The following is a 6790-nucleotide window of genomic DNA, read 5'->3' as shown; positions in this document are numbered from 1 at the left end:
GCAATATAATCGGGGCGCTCAGGCCCGAACATTTGCACCGGGGGATCGCGTCCTCCTCCTACTCCCCTCGGAGGAGTCAAAACTCTTCGCCCGCTGGCAGGGCCCCTACGAGGTGCTTCGACGACTGGGCCCGGTCACTTATGAGATCCGACAGCCAGGCCGCCGGAAGGAAAAAGAGGTTTACCACATAAACTTGTTGAAACCCTGGAAGGAACGGGAAGGGCTGCTAATTGCCCCGTACCCCCCCGAGCCAGACCTGGGGCCGGGGCTCCCTGAGATCTCTGAAACCGGCGGGCCCCAGCTCGCCGAGACGCTCACCCCTGAGCAGCAAATCCAAGCTACCTGCTTAATAAACGCGTACCCCACGACCTTCACCACAAAGCCCGGAAGGACTACCCTGGCCCACCATGTGATCCAGACCAACCCCGGGGTGGTAGTCCGGGGGACGACACGGCCATTGCCTAGGCGGATGCGGGAGGCCGTGGAAGATGAAGTCCAAGCAATGTTGGAGCTGGGGGTTATTGAGCGCTCCCAGAGTGAGTGGCGGAGCCCTGTCGTCCTTGTCCCCAAGCCCGATGGGAGCCGGCGATTCTGCATCGACTTTCGGAAGGTCAACGCCGTTTCAAAGTTTGATGCTTACCCCATGCCCCGCGTAGATGAGCTCCTGTAGCGACTTGGGGATGCCCGGTATATCACCACCACTTACGAAAGGGTATTGGCAGATCCCCTTGGAGCCGCAATCTACGGAGAAGACTGCCTTTGCCACCCTTTCTGGACTCTATCATTTCACTCGAATGCCGTTCGGCCTCCATGGAGCCCCGGCAACCTTCCAGCGGTTCATGGATCAGGTTCTGCAGCCACATACTACATACGCCGCGGCCTACCTGGATGATGTGGTCATCTATGGCAACGACTGGGAGGACCATCTCAACCAGGTAGCGGCTGTCCTCCGCAACCTTCGCGCCGCCGGGCTTACAGCCAATCCCAAGAAGTGCCAAATCGGACGCGAGGAGACCACGTACCTGGGCTACACCTTAGGTCGAGGACTGGTGCGGCCCCTCATCGGGAAGGTTCAAGCACTCCAAGAATGTCAGCGGCCGACTACAAAGAGACAGGTACGGCAGTTCTTGGGCTTAGCTGGTTATTACCAACGGTTCATACCCCACTTCGCAACCCTTACGGCCCCTTTGACCGACCTCTTGACTAAGAATAGCCCCCGCTGAGTGTGCTGGTCGGCCGACTGTGAGGAAGCCTTTCAAGCGGTCAAAGCCCGGCTGTGTAGCGAGCCGGTACTTTTCAGCCCGGACTTCCATCGCAACTTTGTCGTGCAGACCGACGCCTCCGACGTGGGGCTTGGGGCGGTGTGACATTGATATAAATGGGAACCATATAGAACATGGGTTGCAACCAAGGTCCTGTAGTGGCACCAAATCCTAAGTAAAGGGGGTCATATAAGGTGTCTAAGACCAGGTTCTGGGTTGCTGGTTATGATTATGCTGTCTGTATGTCTGTGTATCATTTTGTAGTTGAAGTTATAAGTATTCGCTCTGTACTGTCTGTATTTTGTATTATGCTCTGCCTCTGGGAAGTGTCCCAGACAAGCTGATGTTAGCCCTGCATAGCTGACTTGATGGCCCATTACAGACCATCAGCTACACAATTGACCCATGGAGAGAAGGCAGACACGCCTTGTGACTCAGCAAAGTATGCAGGGACTGGCCCATGTGACTCCAGGCTCCATTTTGCTGTAATTTTCCACAGTGAAGACAAAGAGATTCTTACACCTGGAAAAGTCTATATAAGGCTGATGCATCATCTCCATCTTGTCTTCAATCCTGCTTCTGACCTCTGGAGGGACTTTGCTACAAACTGAAGCTTTACACAGGGGACTGAACGACCCATCCCAGCGGGGGATGTATTCCAGAGACTCAATTTGAACCTGCAGTTTACTCCATCACTGCTGCAAGCCTGAACTAAGAACTTTGCCATTACTGTATGTAATTGATTCCATTTAACCAATTCTACCTCTCATCTCTACCTTTTTCCCTTTGTAAATAAACCTTTAGATTTTAGATTCTAAAGGATTGGCAACAGCGTGATTTGTGGGTAAGATCTGATGTGTATATTGACCTGGGTCTGGGGCTTGGTCTTTTGGGATCGAGAGAACCTTTTTCTTTTATTGGGGTGTTGGTTTTCATAACCATTCATCCCCAGGACGAGTGCACTGGTGGTGATACTGGGAGACTGGAGTGTCTAAGGAAATTGCTTGTGTGACTTGTGGTTAGCCAGTGGGGTGAGACCAAAGTCCTTTTTGTCTGGCTGGTTTGATTTGCCTTAGAGGTGGAAAAACCCCAGCCTAGGGCTGTAACTGCCCAGTTTAAGCAATTGGTCCTGATTTGGCACGCTCAGTTGGGTCCCGCCAGAATCGCTCCGTCACAGTGGCGTAGTCGTGCTAGGATCCACAGAACCAGGTCAATTAAGCTTTGGGTCAGAACCCCACGCTATCCAAATTTTAACTTTGGGATTGAGAGTTTGGTTGGTTAAAGATCAGTGACCATGAGACAGAAAGCATCAGGAAAAGCAAGGAAACTGCAAGCCTTGAGAGACAGCCTGCGGTTTGAATATGAGCAAAAACTGGCAGAAATTTGAATGGAAGAGAAGCAAGTCTTGGCCCAGCTGGAGAAAGAGGCGGCCGAGAGAGAGAAAGAGGCAGCGGAGAGAAAGAGAGAGGCAGCTGAGAGAGCAAAAGAGGCTGCTAAGAGAGAAGAAAAAGCTCGTAAGGGACGTCTGGAGCTGCTGGCTGCTGAGGAGGAGACTCACAAGATGCAACAAGAGACTGCTAGACTCCAGCTCCAAGTCAAAAAAGCAATGGAAGAACGGCAGAGACTGTATCCTCTGGAAAATCCAGTTTATAACTGTGTTGATATGTGGTATTACTCTGGGCAGTTCTCTGTGTTTAACCCATTTTGCTATGGCTATGGAAAGGGGAATTCTAACCTGGTGGGAAATAGCTGTTTGTCTGTGCAAATAAGCAGTGTGTCTGGGAATGAAGTTTCTGAATGTCTGTCTGATGTCTCAGAAGGAAATCTGGAGTTAGATCAAGAGCAGAAAGATCTCATTGGGGAGGAAAATGTTTCTCAGGAGCAGATTAAAGTAGATGGTCAGGTTAAAGCCCTAACTGAGGAAGGGGAGGGTAAATTTGTAGTGGGTAATGGATTGGTGGCTAGTGCAGCTTGTAGAAGTGAACCTGAAATGGGTAACTGTGATTTGCTGAAAGTAGCTCAGTGTAGTGAAAAAAGCAGCAGCTTATCCATTGGGAGTGGCAATGTGCCTGGTAGGGAAAGTTTGGAGGAGCCTAGGCAGCCTTGTGAGCTGATGGCTTTGTCTAATCAGCAGTTTGGGAAGGGAGGGATAGTGGAAGGTGAGTGTCCATATCCCTTACCTGTTTCCTGTGTGGAGAAATGTGACAGTGAAGGGAATGTGCCTGTCTCTGTCAGGGGTATTGACTTGCCTATGAAGGGAGCTACCTCGGTCTCCAAGCAGTTGTCTGTGAACAGCCCTGTGTGCTGGGACAAGGGAAATGAGATCCCAAGCTGTGTGTCTGGTGAAGGAGAATGTGTCTCCGGCTCTTCTGTGTCTGTGGAGCAGACAGAAGGGGCCTTTCAGCCTGTGATGGTTGAGGGTGATTCAGTTGTCTCGGAGTTGGTTGTAAATACAGCTAAAGCCCAGGAAGGGAATAGTCCTGAGTTTGTGTCTGCTGGGGAGAATGGCACTGTGACTAGGTTGCATCCAGTTAGTGTCATAGCAAGGTCCCAAAGACCAGACAGTTCTGGTGCTTGTAGTTTGCCAGTTGCTAATGTGTGGTTGGAAAAGGGTGCAGCAACTCTGTCTGATCAGGGTAATACCCTAGCCAGGGCACAAGGAGAGCATGAAGGTGATTTAAGGCCTTGTCTACACTACCAGACTATTTCGAATCCAATGAAGTCGAATTTGTGGATTCAACCTTACAAAATCGAATTTGTGTATCCACAGTAAATACACTAATTCGAATTTCTGAGTCCACAGTAACGGGGCCAGCGTCGACTTTGGAAGCGGGGCACTGTGGGAACCTATCCCACAGTTCCCGCAGTCCCCGCTGCCCATTGGAATGCTGGGTAGAGCTCGCAATGCCTGCTGGGGGAAAAATGTGTCGAGGGTGGTTTTGGGTAACTGTCATCATTCAACCGTCACTCACAACCGCCCTCCTTCCCTGAAAGCGCTGGCAGGAAATCTGTTCGCGCCCTTCCCTGCTCGGTTACGGCGCGGACGCCACAGCAGTGCGAGCATGGAGCCCGCTGCGATCATCGCTGCACTTATGGCCGTTGTCAACTCCTCGCACCTTATCATCCACCTCTTCCACAGTCAGCTGCTGAGAAATCGGGCGAGGAGGCTCCGGCAGCGCGGTGAGGAGAGTGGCGCAGACCTCTCAGAAAGCAGGGTACGCCGTGCAGTGGAGATCATGGTGGCAATGGGTCAAGTTCATGGTGTGGAACGGCGATTCTGGGCCCGGGAAACAAGCACGGACTGGTGGGACCACATAGTGCTGCAGGTCTGGGACGAATCACAGTGGCTGCGAAACTTCAGGATGCGTAAGGGCACTTTCCTTGAACTCTGTGACTTGCTGGCCCCTGCCCTGAAGCGCCAGGACACCCGGATGCGAGCAGCCCTGAGTGTGCAGAAGCGAGTGGCCATAGCCCTCTGGAAACTTGCCACGCCAAACAGCTACCGGTCAGTAGCGAACCACTTTGGCGTGGGCAAATCTACCGTGGGGGTTGCTGTGATTCAAGTAGCCCACGCAATCGTTGAGCAACTGCTCTCAAAGGTAGTGAACCTGGGAAACGTTCAGGTCGTCATAGACGGCTTCGCCGCGATGGGATTCCCAAACTGCGGTGGGGCTATAGATGGGACTCACATCCCTATCCTGGCACCAGCCCACCAGGCCAGCGAGTACATTAACCAAAAGGGCTACTTTTCCATGGTGCTGCAAGGACTGGTGGACCATAGGGGACGTTTTACCAACATCAACGTCGGGTGGGCGGGCAAGGTTCATGACATGCGTGTGTTCAGGAGCTCTGGTCTCTTTAAACTCCTCCAGGCAGGTACTTTCTTCCCGGACCACAAAATAACGGTTGGGGATGTGCAGATGCCTACAGTGATCCTCGGGGACCCAGCCTACCCGCTAATGCCCTGGCTCATGAAGCCCTATACAGGCGCCCTGGACAGAGAGAAGGAACTCTTCAACTACCGGCTGAGCAAGTGCAGAATGGTGGTGGAGTGTGCTTTCGGACGTCTCAAGGGGAGATGGCGGAGCTTACTGACTCGCTCGGACATCAGCGAAAAGAATATCCCCGTAGTTATTGCTGCTTGCTGTGTGCTGCACAATCTGTGTGAGAGCAAGGGCGAGGCCTTTTTGTCCGGATGGGAGGTTGAGGCAAATCGCCTGGCTGCAGTTTACGCTCAGCCAGACACCCGTGCCGAGAGAATATCCCAGCGGGAAGTGCTGTGTATCCGGGAGGCTTTGAAAGCAAGTTTCCTCGGAGATCAGGGTAACCTATGACTCTCCACTTGCTTTCAAGAGAAACTGATCCTGGGCCTGTGTCTGTTTGTGTCGATTTTGATCTGCGGCTACATGCCGCGTTCTCCAAGTTTCCCCCACTTCCAAAGCACGTTTTAAAGCAAAGTAATTGTTACACTCATTATTAATAAATCTTTGTTTTACTTTGCATTTCTGTTCTGGTGTTGAAACATGGACGCATACTGTGCTGGGCACGGTGTGCACTGACGTACAGACCGCTTCCTCCATAGAGGACTGACATCCTCCTGCTCCTACATAGGTCTCTGGGGTGGGGGATGGCTGAAAGTGGTTCTGCATGAAGGGGAGGGTTTGCAGGAAGGGGCAAGTGGTGCCTTCTTTGCATAGGGGTTTGGATGACGGCAGTGGGCTGCGGGTTTGTGCGTAGGAAGGGGTGATGGGTGTGGGAGAAGGGTGAGTATCTGTCCGTGGATGAGGGCTCTTGTTGGGGCTCAGGGCAGCGGATAGGCTCGTTGATCCGTTGGAAGTGCATGGAAAGGGCAGCCTGCCTTTACATTAATGGCGTGGCAGGCGCTAGGACCCTGGACAAGCATACACATTACGGAATGACCAGGGGCAGCATACACAACACAGAATGACCCTGGTGCCTACTGACTGCAGTGTGTGTGTGCCCTGCAGTTGATCCTTTCCCCAAGTCTGTACCCTGGTACTGTAGGCTATACCGTGCAAGTATGAAACCCCTGTCCACCCCATACACCGAAAAATCCTCTGACAGGAAAGACATGACCGAAACAGTGATTAACAGCAAACATCTTTTATTACTGTAATAAACAGTGGGGGGATGAAACTTGGATTTGGGACTGGCTGAGCCTATAAGGGAAGCACTTCTACAAATTTCTAACGTGAGAAGTGCGGGGTACATGGTCACTCTGTTCTGGTTCAGTGACAGTTCTCACGGCCCCTACCGCCTCTCCGTCTTGTACTTTTGGGTGAGGGGGGGGCAGGACTTCTTGGCGGGGGAGGGCGATTGCAGATACACTGCAGGGGGGCTCTGTCCTCCAGCCTGCGGTCCTGCAGGACATCAACAAGGCGACGAAGCGTGTCCGTTTGGTCCCTCATGAGACCAAGCAGCGTTTGGGTGGTCTGCTGGTCTTCCTGCCGCCACCTATCCTCACGGTCCATGACTGTGCGATGCTGCTCACATAGGGTCTCCCTCCA

This window comes from Mauremys reevesii, linkage group 9 (assembly GCF_016161935.1).
Source record: "Mauremys reevesii isolate NIE-2019 linkage group 9, ASM1616193v1, whole genome shotgun sequence".
NCBI classification, from domain to species: Eukaryota; Metazoa; Chordata; order Testudines; family Geoemydidae; genus Mauremys; species Mauremys reevesii.
This window is presented reverse-complemented; position numbering follows the sequence as displayed.